A 19,469-nucleotide genomic window follows, 5' to 3' on the forward strand; every position below is an offset into this window, starting at 1 on the left:
TAAAACTCACATCTAATATTGTCTTTTTCCTGTTTAAGGACTTCATTGATTCCCATTGCCCTTAGGGTAAAATTAAAACTACTTAATGAGGCTGATGAACAATGTCCTATTTGCCCAGGGTCACCATAGCCTCTTAACTGCTTGGCTTTTTCCTCCAGGTTATGCATTATCACTGTGCAGGGACACTTAACTTTTTTCCCAGACACTTTCCTTCTCCCCTGCTCTTTTTCCCTGACCCCCTTCCCCACAAAAAGAAAATTATCTCTCATCTCTTAGATCTGAGCTTAGACATTAGTTTTTCCAGGGAGTCTTCCTGGGCCTCCAGTCCAGTTTTAGGTCTGCAGTTTGCTTTTTGTGTTCACCCATAAGGAAATCATGCCATGCCATCATGGATAGCTCTACCTATTTTTTTTTTTTTTTTTAACTATTGTATAATCTTTTGTATTATGGATATACTATCCTTCTTTAAACTTGACCTCTATAGATGGACATTTAGGCTGTTGGCAGTTTTGCTACTTTTACCAACAGTAAAACTACTCTTACAAGTTTCTTTGCAGTAGTGAGGCTTTTATTCGTTTGCTTGCTTGTTTTGTAAGTAAACTCAGACATCTTAAGTGTATGTAAAAGGAGAAAATACCAAGTTCCCTCCAGAAAGCCTTTATTAGTTTCAGGTATCTGTCTAGGTAACAGAAAAGTATATTGATGGCTGGGGGCACATTACCTTTCTCTGAGAATCTCTTTCCTTAAGGAACCAGTAGAATCCAGCTCTTTTCTGTGTCTTCTTTTTCCCATGTTTTAGGCTGTTGAAATTGTTTTCTGTCCTGTAGAAACTTAGAGCCCTCTGATTTGAAAATTCAGTCAGACCTTCAGAGTAATCAGTGTTGTTGTTAAAAGGAAGAATTAATTGTAGTCTTCCTGGTTACAATAATGTTCTTTCATCTGAGAATCTCAAAGTACCTAGGATATTAGCTCTTTAATTTACACAAAATCTGGGTACAGTTTTTACCACCTTGTTTTTGACTTTCTTCATCTACTCTGCAAGGTATGGCCTCCCTCAAAGGCAGAATCTGTTTTTGCTTCCCTCAAGAAAGTCCATGATGAATGAGCTATGCTTCTCATAACAGGATTTTGGAGTTGAATAAGGAATAGTAAGGAATAGAATGTTAAATGACTATACTCTCAGCTACTTTTTTTTTTTTTTTAAACCAAAAAAGGAAATAAAATTTCCTTGTGACTGTGGTAATGTTTCTTGTCCTTCCTCTAGATGAAGTGGTATTCTTTACCAGGTATTGAAATAAACCTGTGCAAAGTAACTTGTTAGATAATGTTTCAGGGGTGGCGGGGAGTGGTGGGCACAGGGGTTCCTGCTGAATGGATGATAAATACAGTTGATGTCTCATTATCTGTATGCACCTACTGGAGGGAGTGGCTAGTTGATTTTCTTTTCTTTTTTTCTTTTTTTTTTTTTGTTTTTTATCTATTTATATGTTATTATTTTAAGATGTGACCCTGAGTTTTCCAAAAAAAGATGATTGGAAGTTGCATGGTTAGTTCATTCATAAATTTTGTATTTGAAAAGCTACTGATGTTCATCCTTGTTTTCAGAATCATCGATTTCTCTTAAATCCTTTGCAGCTGGTTGCCGACACTAAATTTGTATTGAAAGGCCAAAGACTAATTCCTCCAGGAGCTGGGGAAGTCTGAAAACCACCCCCTTGTGTCCTGTCTTTTCATACTTCTTGCCAGCTGGCAGCCTCTCCCACCTCCCACAGCCTCTTCATTCCTGCCTACTTGGAGGTTGTGATTGAGTCTGGCCTCTTTGGTGCACAGTGTGCTGTTCTGTTGCTTCTTGGGAGAGGATTCACAGTGGGAAAGAATTGTCTGGTTCTCTGGGTTCTTGAGAGCAGAGGATGTTTTTTATTTATGCTTATGGGAACCACTCGGAGCGATAGATGGAGAAATCAGAAATCAGGCAGCCATCCTACTTATACCTTTTTCCAGAGATCAAGATTGGATGGGAGACTACTGGGAAAGAGACATCCTTTGTGAGGGCAGAAAGAAAATAATTTTGGATGAGAACTGAGGAAGAGAGATTGAAATGAGGAGTATTATGTGTTGGTGACTGTTTCTTCAGTACTTCCTCTCTGGGTTCCTATAATTACCAAGAATTTTGCAGGGACTTTATTGTTTCAGAGCAGCATCAGATTTCTGGGTTACAATCTCTATTCTTCCACTTCCTCTTTGATCTTGGGCAAGTTATTTAACACCTTTTTGCTTCAGTTTCCTCAAAAGTGGGGATGGATTCGCATAGTGTCTCCTCCATAGGGTCCCTGTGATGATGCTTTGATTAATGCGGGTTTCTCAATTTCAGCATTATTGACATTTGGGACTAGGTAATTCTTTATTGTGGGAGAATGTTCTGTGCATTGTAGGACATTTAGCAGCCTCTCTGGTTTCTACTACTGAAATCCAGTTGTGACAACCAAAAATGTCTCCAAACATTACCAACTGTTCCTTCAGGGGCCAAATCGCCCCTGCTTGAGAACCACAGCTTTAATGTACATTAAAACCCCAAGCATAGTGCATGACGTATAGAAATGTTCTCCAGTGTTTGATGCATAGTATGTGCTTAATAAATGTTTGAATAAATGGATGAATAAATGTTAACGTTGCAGCTGTTATGCTGTTGAAAGAGTGCTAGCTCCTTCCTTTGCAACCACATTATGGATGAGACCCCTTATTGAGATTCTTTTTTACGGGGTGAGGGTGGCTGACTAGTACAGAGATTAAACCCTGTCTTTTTGTGACTGGCCGCACCGCGCTCAGCGAGCGAACCGGCCATCCCTATATAGGATCCGAACCCGCGGCGGGAGCACTGCCGCGCTCCCAGCGCCGCACTCTCCCGAGTGCGACACAGGGTCGGCCCACCCTGGACCTGGCTGTTATCAACACCATGCTCTACCCAACCGAGCTAACTAACCAGCCAGCCCTCCTTATTGAGATTCTTGTGGCATTGCAGTAACTAAGTTCTTTGGGGTGTCTACCAAGGGGAGTACTCCCTCCCCATCCTGAGTTTCACTGCTGTTGTGCAGCAGCATCTGTAAAGTGCTAGAGTACCATTGCTCTATATCCTTTATTCCAAGATGCCTACTTTTCTCTTGCTTCAATATTTCTGAAATCAGAATGGATTATAAAGTTAAAGGGTGTTTTTTTTTAAATTCTTCCCCAAAAGCTGATATTGACATACACTTGATGGCAGTTTTCAAATTAAGAAATGTGGTATTTCTATTAATGTGTGGGCTTTACAACTGGATTGGAGGCTACTTATGGGAAAAGGCTGTTGTATCCTGCCATTTTAACCCCCTGCTGAACACAGTGCCTCAAACATAATAGCCTCAAACTTTTGAACGGGTTGTCTTTCCTATGCCCTTAAACTGCCTTTCATATGGTTTTGGGCCTTCATGCAGCTCAGGAGAACAAACAGTGCAGTATCTCACATGATGATACTTGTAACAGTAGTTTTTTTCAGTAGTCACTGTTCTGCCCTTTGAGCAGTGTGTTTGAGAGATTGACTGTTTTACCTCATTTTGCTCACTATAAAGATGACTGTATATAACACAAACTAATGTGGCACTGGTGATAAGAAGCATATGTCTCAAACTTTTACAGCGGGGTTCCATCATAAGTGCTTGTAACTTCTGCAGATTATACTGTACGTTGGAAAGAAAGAGAAAAATAGTGTGGCTATCTTTACCAGTCATCCAGTGCCTCTAGTTCTGAAATATGCTTGAAATAGGAGGTGTGAATCAACTAAGATGTAATTTCTACGAGGGCAGGGTTTTGCTCACTGCTGTTTCTTCATGTTTGAAAGAGAACTTTGAATGCAGTAAGCACACAAATAATTACGGAATATTGGTTGCCTTTGCCTTATTTGGTCTTAGTTCCCACAAGTCTCTCAAAGTGTAAGCATCTCATTGTCCTGTGATTCTGGAATTTAATTACATGTTTTTGTTTTTGTTTTTCATACAATAAGGCCCCTAAATGTGAGCCAGCTACTTCCTCTGGTAGAAATAGCCATCTGTTCTAACACCAGTGACATACCTGGTTCTGTGGGTCTTAGCCGGTCAGCCTCCATGTAGTGTCTGAGAAATTTTCTTCTTTTTTTTTTCTCTTAACCATAAGAAGCAGCACTCACATCTGAGAAATTTTCATCGATGATTTTAACTGACATTTAAAATTAACCAAATCCTATCTTCAAATGGAACTCCACTGTTAAAATCAATACAGATGAAAATCATTAGGCATGCAAAAAGTTATGACCTCAGTTGTATGTTAGGTGAGCTTAAGCTGGTAAAGGGACTGCTGTGTTTACCTTCACGGTGCTAGAAATATATTCCAGAGACTGAGTCTCAAAGGTGAGATCTAATTAGAAATTTTGTGATTCAAAGTGGGGAATACAGGATCCCAATAATCTCCAGTTTGACTTTCTCACGTGTAGTTTTGTATAGGAAAGTAGGGGACTGCCTGTGGTAGATTCTAGGTAAATATTTGTTGATAGATTAACCTCAGATTACAACTTAATGAAAGAGATGAAGGCCTTCCTGGGAAATAGAGCTTGATTTTTCTTCGTCTATGATTCTACTCAGCCCTTATTTTGTGCCTTTGACTGATTGGTCAGTTTTCTAGTCTGCTCTTTTCCTTCCCTGTCAAATATTCATGATATAGTAAAGAATGGAAACGTTATCATTTTCTAATGACATTAATCAGATTTGTAAGTATTTTACAACTCGAACCCATTTAAAGAAAGGTGACAAGCCCCGTGATAAGACATCTCAAAAAGGAGATTGAAAATGTTCCTGCCTAGCCTAGTGTATTTATTTTTGCTGTTCAGTTGCATAGGCAGACTGCCAGAAGATGGGGGTACAAATTAATTAACCAACTGTTTGCAAAGATATGGCCGTGTCGTTAGTGATAAGCATGGATGTAAATAAGGCAATGTGTCTGCTGTTTTTCTGAAACTAGGGAGGACAGAAATATGTTAACTAAAATAAAATAGATCAAAGCCCTAGCAGGGGAAAGATTAGTTTCTGTTGATTTGGTGTCCATTAATTAGCACATAAAGTTCCTTTTCTATTGTCTTTAAGTGCTTCCTGATGTGTTGAATAGGGGGAGAAAGTGTGGATTGTCATGTTAGCTTTTTAAAACATATGTGAATGCTTTGTATTTCAATTAAACGTATTTGGATCCCACCCCTACACACTATCAAAATCATTTTCAGTATAATTTTTTTGTATACCACAATTTAAGGTACTTGGGATTTATTAGGCCAGTGGTGAATTTCTTGTATTTATTTTTGAATTGACATATACTAATTGTACATATTTATGGGGTACAGATACATTTCAATACATGTATACAGTATGTGGTAATCAAATTAGAGTAATTAGCATATCCATTATTGCAAAAATGTATCACTTCTCTGTGATGAGAGTATTTGAGCTCCTCTCATCTAGCCATTTGAGAACATACAATAAATTATTGTTAATTATAGATGCCTAGCACTAGTGTAGAAAGTGGTGAATTTTAAGCAGTATTGTGTATAAAGTAACTTACGTGAATAGTTTTGCATAGACCAGTGTCTTAAAGTAAACAGTTTTTGTAATATAAGAAACTATGTCACTGCATTAAGAGCTGAATCCTTTTATTTCTTGTTTACTCTTCTCTTAAGTGAAAAATAGTAAGACCCTTGGTAAGTACTTGTTGGAGGAAGGAATGAAGCTCTGTGATCAGTAACATATCATTGCATGCTAGTTAGAGTCTGGGATCTGGAGTCAACTAGGTTTAACCTTTAACAACACCAGCCCCACCTCTTGCCAGCTGTATGATCTTGGGCAAGTTACTTAATCTTTCTACGCCTGTTTCCTCATTGGTAAATAAACTAGGGTTAAGAATAGTGCCTATACCACAGGGTTGTTGTGAGTATTATGTAACGTAAAGGATGTAAAGTACTTAGCACATTGTCTGGCCCATTAAGTGCTCAAGTGATGTTTGACATGGTGGCTGTTATTATGTTGTATTTTAAACATTTGCCTGACCTTTTACTTTCGAAGCAGTCAAAACAAATCTGGGGAGAAATAGGTGTTTAACTTGAGACATCAGTCTCAACTGTGGCTGCTCAGGGAGTTATGCACCTACCACATCTGTTTGCATATGGTTGTGGTAAGTGAGCTTTGAGTACTTTGTTCAGGTATGTTGACCAGTTTCCCCTAGAAGGACAAAGAGTGAAACTGCGAAGTCTGAAGAAGTAAAACTGAGATAAGAGAATGCATAAAACTTTCTTGTGAAAGTATTGCCACTAGGTCTTTTAGTTTTTGAAACAGAAATGAGCATATGAACTAACAATCATAACAAACTTGTGTTTAAGTATTTCCCAGTGGTAATAAACTGTCCCCAATATGTTTAAACAGGAAAAGCCTTTGTAATATTAAGAGAAATTAGGGGTAGAACTAATTAACCAGCAGTTAACGTTCCCATTTCACATCTTCAGTGCTCCCTTACAAGGATCTTTCCCCTCCCCATTCCAAACCAGAGAGAGCAGTTGTACATATGAGTTTCATGCATAAAGCAAGGCCTAAAGAAAGTGAATACAAAACTAAAAATGTACAGTATTCAAAAAGGTCGACATTAAAACCAAAAGAACAGTTCACACTGTGGGGACCTAGTCTGACCTATCCCCCAGCTGTCTTCTCCTAGGTCTGACCAAGTGCTGTCAACTATAACGCACACAAGTATTCATGGAATGAGTGGAGGAGTGAAGGAATCTGACTGATTTGAGTTGTTTTCACAAGCATCAATGAGAACATTAAACTGACATATGTGTGAGTGCAACAGAATCTTTTAGACACAGGGAAGGTTTATCTTTATTTTTATTGTAACTTCTTTTTAAGTATAAAGCTGCCTTTGGGGAAAACTCTAATTCACTTGAGGATAAGCAGTGAGTAGTTTCAAACATTTGTGCATTTTTTTTTTATTCTTGGGGCCATGTTTTTAATTTCTGGGTGATTTTTAATTATTGATAGTTAATATGCCTTTACTTTTTTTTTTTTTTCAGATGGAAGATATAAAATTTTAAGACTTGATTTATAAGGCATTTGCCTAAAATTAGGGTAGACTCTTCAAGATGATGGCTTCCTCGGTATCATCTTCGATGTGTCAGAGGCCCTTAGAACTTAGATGTCCTAAGTGTATGCTCCTCATTCTCAGACCTGGCATTCTTCCGGGATCCTTTCCAGGAAAAAGGCCATCCATCCTGTTCTGCAGGATGGGAAACATGACATCATTCTCCTCACCACCTTGTATCTAGGCTATTACCACGTCATGTCAATAGTTCTCCTAAATATCTCTGAGTCTCTTCTTTGCCATCTTACTGCCATCCCCAAGTCTAAGCTACCCCATGTCTCTCACCTGTACTGCTGCATGCAGCGCCTGACTGGCCTCCTTACTTCCACTTTTGAAGCATGCACCTTCGTTCTCCATAGTACAGTCTGAGCAATGTTGAAAATCATAAGCAATCTGATGATACTATCCCCCATTAAAATGCTTCTATTACGGGCTGGCCCCGTGGCTTACTCGGGAGAGTGCTGCGGGTTCGGATCCTATATAGGGATGGCTGGTGCATTCACTGGCTGAGCATGGTGCAGGCAACACCAAGCCAAAGGTTGCGATCCCCTTACCGGTCAAAAAAAAAAAAAAATGCTTCTATTAATAAGCACTTCCAAATGGCAGAGTAAGGACCTCCAAAAATCTACTTCATAAGAGCAATAAGAATACTGGCAAGAATAGACAAAATCAACTTTTTCAGAATTCTTTTTTTTTTTTTTTTTAAAGATGACCGGTAAGGGGATCAACTTTTTCAGAATTCTGAAAATTAACCAAAGCCTTGTAAAATCCAATGAGCATTTATTCAAGAAAAATGGCTAAATCTCTGTAAGTACAGAGAATTCTGTAGTGTTTTAATTTGCCTTATTTCAACCTCTGCTCCCCAGCTCCACAGAAACTTTGAAAACCAACAGCCTCACAAATATGGTAACTGTGAAAAACAGTAAGCTAACAGCCACCGGAGGGGGCAGAATAAGTTTGGAGCTTCCCCAAAGTCCTATCCTCAGAGAATTCTCACTGTTTGACCTATCTGTTAGCTTCCTGAAAAGCTCCATTATCAGGACATGTCTTTATTTGAGCTGGCTCAGAACTCATTCTGTTCCCTATCCCTAGAGTGTTTGTCCAAAAAATACCCCCCAAAAACCAAAAAAGCCCAGCAGTTTAACATCATAGTTGCCTGAGGTGGTAATACCAGTTGGGGCTAACAAGAGGTTGACCAGGAAAGAAAATAGAAAATACTGGGGAATGGGATGTCAGTTGGGGGCTTTAAAGAGTTCCAACATATTCCAGGAAATCTAGAAAACCACATGCATGTGTAGGGCTGTGCACCTGATGAAGAAAGACCCCAGAATGCCCTAATCTCACCTTGGCCTGACCTTGAGCCTTTAGACAAGCAGGAAGTTAAGGCAAAGGGAGTCATAAACTGCATGCTGGAGCACTGAAGGCTTGCCCCAACACATGTACACAACCCATCAGCAAAGGTGGGAGACTTACTGCTTCAAGGCATTTAAGGAAATCTGTTCAGTAATTAGCTGATCACTAAGCTTACCAAGCGGAGATTTGACTAGCCACACATGACAGTACAGACTTCACAATTAGTCCAGGAAAGTCATTAAACAGACAGCAACAGGTGAATCTGATTTCTTCAGTTATCATATTATATTATTTAAATTGTCTGGTTTCAACAAAAAATTATGAGAAAAGCAAAGAAACAGCAAAGTGTGACCCACACATGGAAGGGAAAAAAAGCACAAAATAGAACTGTATCCAAGCAAAGTTCTTGTATACTGATGAAATTAAGTTGGTTTTAATTCAAACTAGGTTCTTCAAAGTTAAGGTGTTAATTATAATCTCTGGGACAACCACTAAAAAAGTAACTAAGAAGGCAGCCTATAGAAGGATAGAGGAACAAAAAAGACGTAACATATAGAAAACAAATAGCAAAATGGCAGACATAAATTCCACCACAACCATTTAAACACGTAAAGATAAATCAATAGTCAGTGCCACTCCATAATTAATGCTGTTCTTAGTTGAATGAGAACCATAGGTTTCCCGCAGCACACAGACAAGATACCTGGCAGATATAATGTTACAATATTGGCTGCCTTTCGAACAAAAGAAAAATGGTTATTCTTAACTGAGTAATGAGATATTAACCTTAGTCATAATAATAAACTTTTTTTATTGAGCCCTTATGTACACTCTGCTTTCCCTGTTTAGATAAACTTAGAGCTAAGCATTTTACATGAATTACCTCATTCAATCCAACAGTCAACTAAGGTTGATACTATTGTTATAGAAATTGTGTGTCTAGAGGTTAGGTACCTTACTGAAGGTTACAAAGTCAGCTAAGTGGTAGACTTAGAGTTCACATCCTTCCTTCCCCAGGCTAAACGCTTAGCTGAATGGTAGTGACACAGATAAGATTCAGTAAGGATTTTAGCAGGCACTTCCAGATTTAGGACACATGGCATTAAGGGCATGATTTCAGACTTGAGAGGTCAGAATTTGCTGACAGTATTTTAAGGAGTAGCTTAAGGAACACACGAGACAGCCTGTCATGTGTTACTACCATTCATTTCAGTCACTTTTGTAGCCCTATCTGCCTTCCCTAACCCAGGTCCCCCAGGATTTGATATTTGCCATCTATGTTCTATCCCAGGCCTTGTACCTCAATTTCAGTAAAAGCAGTGACAATAAAGCACTTGTGACTCTTACCCGTGGAGGGTCACTATGATAATATTGCCATTTGTAGTTAGTGATTAATAAATATTAGGCAGAGATAAATGAATATTAGGCATATTTTCTTCTAACTCTTTGGTTTTCTGGTTTTTTGTTAGTTGCTTTTTACGTGTAACATCTCATTTCCTTTCTTTAGATCCAGTATTTATTGACTGCTTTAGTTCAGACTGGGCCCCAAACCACATACATTTTGGCAGGTTGCTGATCGGCCTTTTTTCCTCTGGTTGGCTCCATCATTTAACATCATTTGGTCAAAGGGAAATCTCGTTCCCTTTAATTGTTGGGGTAGATGATGAGTTTGGGAGATGTGCTTATGGAGGTTGGAAATAAAATTCTATTTTATGCTTTCCTAGTTGAGATGCTAAAGCCCATTTAACAGCAATTAGAAACTTTTAAAATGTCATTGGTACTACTTTTCACTACCCACTATTGAGAGTCACCAGTTGAAATCAGTTTGGGACTGACTATAGTAAAAGCTCAGTTATGTAGAGACCAGTCTTCCATGTCCTTCAGGTTACATAGAAGTTTTTCTGACACTAATGGGGCTACAAGTCATAATGGTATCATAGTCCTAGGAAACCTTTGAGCAGCAGTGAGACCAGGCAGTCCAGAGGTAGCTACAGAAGTCTACTGTCAGTTAGCAACACTTTGATTGATTTTTATGAAATGAGACAGAAGAGCAGGGATTTCCTGGGAGAGGCAGGGCAGAACTCAGGGAGGACACTGAGCAGTGGAAGGGCTGGTATGGTAAGGCAGTGAAGAGCAGGTACTTTAGAGTAGCCTACCTTCAAATCCCAGCTCTTGCACTTACTGGCTCTGTGACTTAAGGCAGGCAACCTACTTGTGCCTCACTTGCTTTTTTAATACAGTAGAGATATTGACCCTGAGAGGTCAAATGAGTTAATACTTAGCACTGTACCTGGAACATAGGAAGCACAAAGTAATTGTAAACTTTTATTATTTTTATTACATGAATTAATGCCTCTCAGGGTGGGTGTGTGTGTGTGTGTGTGTGTGTTGTGATTTTTGTTCGTTGATATATACCCAACATCTAGAATAGTGCTTAGCCATAGTAGCCATTTATGTATTTATTCAATACGTGAATGAATGACTGATGTATATACAGTACTTGCCATGATATCTAACATACTAGTACTTAATATATAGTGTTACAAGGAGTGGTGGCTACAGACCAACAGAGATTGGAAGCAGTAGCTGGTGTATCCCATGGACAGCAAAAATAGAAATAATTATTATAGGTATTACATACCTAGCACATGCCTTATTCCAGACACAGTTATAAGGACTTCGTGTATGCTAACTCCGTTCATCCTTATAACTGCCTATTAAAGTAGCTACTACTATCATCCCCATTTTACAGATGAAGATATTGAGGCAGAGTAACTTGCCCAAGGTCACATTCCTAGTGAGTGATATGGTTGAGATTTGAACTCAGGCATTCTAATTCCAGAGGCCGTTCTCAAATTCTTTTGTTGGGAACCTACTGTGTGCCAGGTGCTGTGCTATGCAGATGGGGCCCCTGCCCTCATGGAGCTTATGTCCTAATAAGGGAGATAGCCAAAACACAAATAAATAACTGAGTGATGAGAAAGAACTGTCTGAAGGGATACGGGCTTCCCTTAAATTGGATGTTCAGAAAATGTCTTTCCAGTGAAATGTAAGCCGAAACCTGGAGCCAGCCAGGCAAAGCATTCTGTACAGAGGGAACAGAATTAGCAAAGGCTCTGAGGTGGGGTTGACAGAATTGTCGAGGATACCGGAGTAGACAGTACAAAGAACACTATGTCTTGAGGTTGCAAATGTTAGTCAGGGCCTTCTAAGCATTGGTTTTCATTCTGACTACGTTGGAGAACCACTAAGGAGTTTAATTTGGGCCAAGTGACATTTATGATTTAAAAAATCACTGTGGTTACTGGAGGGAAGGGGTGGGGGGTATAAAGTGGAGTGGGCCTGGGGAAGCACAGCCCTTTTAGCTCAAAGACCAAAAGATAATGATGGAGAAGATAATAAAAATGGCTCACACTTCCACAGTACTTACTGTATGGCAGGCATTTGCCTAAGCAGTTTATGTATATTTATTTAGTCTTTCCATTTAGTGAGGTGGGTTCCATAACTTTACCCATTTATAGATGAGGAGGTTGATGTACAGGCTAGTAAGTGGCAAAGCTACAATTTGAACACAGCCAGTTTTGACTCCGAAGGCTGTGCCTTAGCAAACTAAGTTCTTCCATTCTGTGTCTCCAACCCTCGATGCATCTACATTAGCTGCAGTGAGGAGGGAAGAAACTACAGACCCTTCTTTGGATTCCTCCCTCTGCCTCATCTTCACATCCACAGTTTCCTGAGCTCTTTGCAGGGTTCTCCAGAGCATGTCTTTAGTCCAGTTTCTCTCATCTTCACTACAAGGCTCTTCCCATCTCACTATGACTTTTGTGTCAGCCTTTGGGGACCACCATTCTTACCTGTCAATCCACACTGATGCCAGAGTTACCTTCTGTATCATGTGGCTTTCTTGCTGAAAGTCTTAGGTTCTCCCTGGCTTGCATGGTGGAGCTACTGGCCCTCTGCAGCTGAAGCTTCAGCATGTTTCCTCTGCCTCTCCCCTACAGGGTCTGCAGGGAAGAGTGTGTGGTCAGCAGTGGCACACGAGACCACTTAAGATTTAAGCTCACATTGTAAAATACTCGATTGCTATTTGGTGTATACAGTAGTCCCCCTTATCTGCGGGGAATACGTTCCAAGACTCCAGTGTATGCCTGAAACCTCAGGTAGTACCGAACTCCATATATACTGTGCTTTTTCCTATACATACATACCTATGATAAAGTTTAATTTATAAATTAGGCGCAGTAAGAGAGTAACAACATAACTAATAATAAAATACAGCAATTACAACAGTATTCCAGCATCACTACTCTTGTGCTTTGGGGCCATTATGAAGTAAAATAAGGGTCACTTGAATGCAAACATTGTGACACCGCAGCAGTCCATCTGATAACTTAGATGGCTGCTGAGTGACTTAATGGGCAGAGACCATACACAGCAAGGATATGCTGGACAAAGGGATGATTCATGTCCTGAGGAGGACGGTGTGAGATTTCATCACGCTACTCAGAACGGTGCACAAATTAAAACTTACGAATTGTTTGTTTCTGGACTTTTTCATTTAGTATTTTCAGACCACAGTTGACTGTGGATAACTGAAACTATGGAAAGCAAAACCGTGGATAAGGGGGAAATTATATCAACCTCCTGCAAGTTTAGTAAGTGAGAGCCAGGGTCCTTGAGAAAAACATTTCTAATATGTGTCAATTTTATGGTTTTGTTTATTTAACTAACATTTATTGAGTGTTTACTGCATGCTCAGCAATGAGTGCTTTCCATGGATTAGTTCATTCAGTCCTCACAGTAATACTGTGAAATATAGGTCCTGTTAACTGAATTTTATAGATAAGGAAACTGAGGTTCAGAGAGGTTAAATAATTTAACCATGCTCACACAGCTAGTAAGAGGAAGAGGAAGGATTTGAATCCAAGCAGTTTGACTGCGAAACTGCTCTTAGTTACTGCAGGATAAACTAGCAAAAGAGAATTTGCCCATGTGCAGATTTGAGAATCAGACCTTGAAACATGGAAATTGTAGCAGAAACTGCCTCCAGGTATGGGACCGTTTGTTCAAGGAGGACTACCGAACTTGAACTTTTGTCTCACTTTATGGCATACCCAATTCTAGCAGATGACCGTGTGTCACAAATGACATAAAGGCACAATTGTAACCTTCTGACTTATGATGACATTACAAGGACTTAGTGTAATATTTCAGTTATTATCCATCAAGTAATATTTAACACATACTCATTTCTACTCTCTGTCGGCCAGGTTAGGCACCGTCAGGCGCTGTCAGTGGAGCAGCAAACAAGACAGATGTGGAACATAATTTAGTGGGAGGAGATTAAGGCTCACACAGCTAGATGGATAGTTACAAATGGGGCATGGTACCATGTGGCAAGGTTAGTCAGTGCTTTGAGACCATGTAACAGGAGCCCTGTCTAGCCAAGTCTCCGGGGAAGTGACGCTGAGACTAAGACTAAATGAAGTAAAGCAACAAGCTCAGTAAAGATGTGGGGGAAGTAAGTTCCAGGCAGAGGTAGCAGCAAGTGTCAGAGTGCTGTGACAGGAGAGAGCATAGTATGCTCCAGGAACAAAACCAAGGCCAGAGGGGCCAGATGCAGAGAGGCAGGGCCAGGAATTCAGGGCCTGTGGGCCAGGTCAGGGATTTCAGTTTTTATCCTAAGAGCAACTGACAACTACGGAAAAGTTTTAAATGCCAGTCATTTACTTCACAAGCACACAGTGAGCATCCTTCTCAGGGTCTATGCTAGGCAAGGCAAGGAGTCCACTGTCAGGACTGCAGAGGTTTTCAGTGATAAATTTTCATTTGTAAATTATAAGTTAGTGAGTGAAGAGCTATAAAGGAAGATGTGAATGGTATGGGTAGGAGCCCAGCAGAGAAGGCACTGGGGTCAGTTCTTGTTAAATGGTGGGAATTCCAGAAAAAGAAGGAAGAAAAGCTTTTCATGCTACAGGAACTTTCCTGGCCAAAAGGTAGGATTGTGGGAGAACGAGGCAGGTTCTGCGAATGCCTAGACGGTCTTGAGACAGCAGTGGATTGACTCAGGAGCTGGAGAGATAGGAGGGGCAAGAGTGCTAGGGGCCTTGCTTGCAGAGGCATAGGTCAAGGGTCCAAGCCCCACTTTGAAGTCATCAGGAGTCTTCAAGTAGAGGAGTGGTTTTATTGCTTTACAGGTTGCTAACTGTGGTGGCAGAAGGGGAGGAGTCTGGAGGAGGGAGAAACTCTGGCCCTGTGAGACCTGTTCAGGTGAGAGGAGGCTACCAGTGGGTACTGGCCTCAGGCACTGGCAGTGAGAGTGACATGGAGGAGGCCAATTCTGGGAGAACACTAGAGACTGCTTGGGTTTATGAATCCGGCAGACCTGGGTTCAGATCTTGGCTATGCCATGTACTCGCTCATGAGATTTCAAAGTCTGTGTCCATTAGTTTCCTGACCAGTACAATGGGGGTGCGTGACTTCTCTGTCTCACAGGCTGTGGGGAGATATTGAGTGAGCACTTTATGGGGCCAGATACCCTTCTAAGAGTTTGCATATATTAACTCTCTTAATTTTTCTACCCAGTAAAGTACCTAGTGAAGTGGATTCTATGATCATCACTATTTGACAGCTAAAGAAACACGTTCAGAGAAGTTATAGAACTTGCTCAAGGTCAAATCTCTCTTGAGTGAGGGAACCAGGATTCAGAGCAGTAGAGTGGCCCATACTCTTAGCCATTCTGCTTAAAATACCAGCGATAGAGACTAACTGAAGAGAGGGAGGAAGCAGCCCTTTGAAGAGCTGAGCTGAGACTTGATGTGTGAGAATGTGCCAGGCATCTTACGAAGAGCAAGGGCAGAGCCTGGCTGGGAAAAAGATTTCTGATTCTAAGGAGATAATGGAGGTTAGTGTGCCTGGAGCAGAGTGAGCCGAGAGAGAAAGTGAGGAACAAGAGAACAGGAGTGAAAGGGAGGTGGCTGTACATCTGGAAGGTACTTGGGGGCTGTAGTAAGGACTGGTATTTTACTCCGTGAAGAGTGGAAAGCCAGTGGAGAATTCCAAACACGGGAGTGACATGATCTGGTGGAGGATCTTAAAGAATAACTCTGGCAGCCTTGTGGTGGGGACTATAGACCATTTAGGAGACTTCTTCCATAGTCCAGTGGAAGAGTGCTAGCAGTAGGCCCCATAGCAGTGGCTGTGGCAATGGAGACAGGTGGACAGACGGTTTAGAATGGAGCTGAATGTACGTTTCGGTGGCCAGGACAGAGGAGTGATGAAGGACGGACAGAGCAGTTGGAGATGACACCTGGGTGTTTAGTTTAAGCTGTTAAGAGATGAATAATATCATTTACCCAAAAGGGAGAAGGTTGTTGTGGGCAAGGAGCAGGGCAGGGTCAAGAGCAAAGTTCTCTTGGACATCCTTGTTCCGTTTGAGATGTATGTAAGACATCCACATGGCAATGTCTGGTAGGCAGTCCAACCTGTGAGTCTAGACAGAGCTTGGGAGCAGTCTGGGCTGAAGATAGAAATGTGGGAGTCATTGGCAGGTAGAAGTTACATTGGGATAGGTGGGAGAAGGGAGACACTCAAGATATTGCTAAGGTTAAATGCTTTGCTAAAACATTCAGGTTTTATTGTTGTTGAGCACAGTCCTCAAAATGGAGATAACAACACCAAAGGAATTAAATATATTTACCATGGTTTGGGGTCCAGTTTCCACAGAGGGCCGTCGTTCTGCATATAACTGGAGTTCTACATACATGTGCTCACATGTCTGTGTGCTAATACCCAGTCCTCCCTAGTTTGCTGGCCTAGGGTCGCCAAAGTACATGATGGCCTAGATATGGGTGCTGGGCTACTCACTAATTAGAACATAGGGGTGACCCAAATCCTGGGAAGATTTAGGGCTTACACAACAACAAAATCCATTCTTTCAAATTGGTTTGGAATTCATGAATTAGTTAGGAATCCTTATTAAGAAGTATAATTTTAAAACATTTCATTATTTTTGAATACATAATTAATAATTTAAGATATATATTTCAAGTGTATTTTGTAAATCTTTAAAATTCAATCATGAGCTCATTTTTATCAACCCAATATTTTACTTTCTGCTCTAAAGCAAGCTTTTTCCCTGCATTTGGGCAAGACCCACATGTTAATTTGCAGCTGGGCTGATTGTGAATTTATGCTTTAAAAATATTCAGAAACATACATACTGTCTCTCACACAAATTTTTTATTTTCTTTTTGTTGCTACAACATTCCACACTGTTCCTGTTGCTAGGGCCTCTGAAGGCCTCTGGAATGTCCCAGTGCAGAAAAAGGATATAGAACTGGGTTTTTTATTCCCCCTGAAGAAGACATTTTATTTAAATTATTTTGTATCCTCTAGCTTACTTCCAAATATGGCTATCTGAAAGTAAAGAATTTTAAAAGCTAAAATTAAAGTTGCTTTAGATTTTTATAATAGGAACTATATTTAAGTATACCAGGTTTCTTTCCACAGGGTGTGTGTTTGTGTGTGTGGTCATGTGTGCATGTGCCTGCTTTTTAGGGAGATGCAGTGTGCTAATGAGAGATGAGTAACTGAGCTTTACAGGTCACACAAACCCAAGTGCTGGTTGTGCTTTCTTGCATGGTGCTGTTAAACAAGTTTGTTTCTCTATAAGTAAAATGAGGATTATATTGTAGTGTATTGTTGGAAACAAATGAGATAAGCCATATAAAATGTGCTTTAGGAAAGGGCCTAGCATATAGTAGTTTCTCAGTAAATGTCAATTGTTTATCATTATGATTATCGTTATTACTGTCATCATCAGTTGCAAATGATCTTAAGTTGCTGAGGAAATTGACATTTTTACAGAAGTATGCAGTCCTGGTCCCTTACAGAATGATCCCTACCCTCTTAGTTTTACTAGTCTTAAGTCTCACAAAAGGATCACAGGAACCAGGGTAACCAAATAATAGTTCTCTACATAAACATTATGGTGGTAAATTGAATCCTTGTTACTTGAAAGGATCAGTACAGTTTTTTAATTTTTTTAAGTTGCCTTATTTTTAAAGAGGTAGGGTACTAGTCCCCAGAAGTGTCTGGTATCTGACAAAGCAATGAGTTTTAAACAGCATTACTTGACATTGAGTACTGTGGGAAACCACACAAACTAGCATATTGTAGAGGTCTAAAACTAAATCAAGACCATTTATTTAATGCTGTTTTAACTGCTATTTAATTAATAAAACTAATTGAGTTGATTTCATTAATGAAACTATTCATTTGATATTTATAGACATTTCATACTTTTTATTTGTGATTTACGAATGTTATACCATTTCTGTAATTTGGATTTTCTTTATTAATAGTCCTGTATCCGAGGAATTTAGCACAGGAGTATGTGGAACTTACAGTAAATTACTTTAAATTTTTATTTTTTAAAATGAAATGTCATATCAAGAAATTATAACCATGGAAAATGGCTTATTACATGTATATCATTGCATGGATATAACCTTTCCCTTTTTCCCACATGTACTATATTTAATTCAATGTGGGCATGCTTTCAAGGAAAATAGCACATTGTTTAGCTCTTATTTTTCATTAAATACACTTAGTCACAGAAGTCAGCAGCAGTCTACTGGAAGCTTCTTACGTTATTTGGTCAGTTTATACAAAGATGTTCAGCCCTCACATTTGAATTTATTGGAATTGGAATCTGAAAGGAATGTCTACAAATCATTATTCTTCTGGTCTTCAAGAGGGACCAAATCCAAGCCATCATTATGAGTCAAAATCAAATCCCAGTTGTTGACCATAGACAAAGCACTTCACCTCTCTGTGAGCCAGTTTCCTCTTTAGAGTGGGGATATGAGGTTATCTTCTTACATAGCTGTGAGGATAAAATGAGATAATAGCACATAGAAACTATTCAGTGCTGCAACTACATCCCAGAATCATGCTGGACCCTGGTATATTTCAGATTTATATATAGGTATCTGTTCAATTCAGTGTAATAGAAACTGTTCAATCTAAGAAATCTGAGCTATAGCCATGTGTAGATATTAGATCAAGTAATTTGGTATTTTAGAGATTATCATCACTTGACATCCCTTTAAGGCATTTTTCTTCTCCCTTTAAAACTAGGAAGATCATCCAAGCTGGAGAAAGTGTGAAATTAAATCTTTATAGGAAAAAAAGCAGGTGCTAATCAGCTTTTTAGATTTTCTTTTTACCCTATAAACTTGGTAATTGGTCTACTAAAACGTTTGCTTAATTGAAGTATGCTAATTATCCATCTATTGTAGATATTCTCAGTAGTGCATGGCATGTAAAATACTTGTTTAAAATCACCAATTTTGAAATATTTAAAAAGTTTAGATTCTGGATCTGAACTTTTATAGCTCTGTTCCTAAATTGTTGTTAATAATTAATTGTTCATGGTTGGGACTTTTTAGTTAACCATATTTACCAGGTATTGAGTTATTTTCAGTTTTTATTATATGGAGATATTTTAATTTCACTTTTACATTTTAATTAAGTTGATTTTTTTAATGTAAAAAAAATAATCCAACTTGTACACCTACCCATTCTGGTAAATAAACTGAGATTAATGTTTGAAATGCTGTGTTTGTACTGAAGTTCAGTTTGTCTGTCTAGTAGCATCAGTATGTAAGCAAAAGGACCAGAGCTGGTTGTAACCTGAAAAAAATAGTATAATAGTAACTATAAAAAAATAGTATAATTTTTTTGTATTAAATGCTGGCAAAACCAGCAATTTTACTCTTTACTGAAACCTAGTCTTTCTTTTCTAACTGTTCCATAGAACTCAGGGCCTAGATGGCTGGAATAGAATGCATGGTTAAACATATACAACCGTAAAATGGTACAGTGGGTGGTACAGCTTTGTGAATTACTAAGCGTTTTATATGATTGCAGAT

General features: G+C 39.4%; 1 protein-coding gene across 2 annotated transcripts in view; it reads left to right on the forward strand.

The window, feature by feature from the left end:
• The window catches only part of ATXN7 (ataxin 7), a 145,284-nt gene that overhangs the window by 68,754 nt on the left and 57,061 nt on the right, over positions 1–19,469 (forward strand). The gene's annotated exons all lie outside the window — the stretch shown is intronic.

This window comes from Cynocephalus volans, chromosome 11 (genome assembly GCF_027409185.1).
Source record: "Cynocephalus volans isolate mCynVol1 chromosome 11, mCynVol1.pri, whole genome shotgun sequence".
NCBI classification, from domain to species: domain Eukaryota; kingdom Metazoa; phylum Chordata; class Mammalia; order Dermoptera; family Cynocephalidae; genus Cynocephalus; species Cynocephalus volans.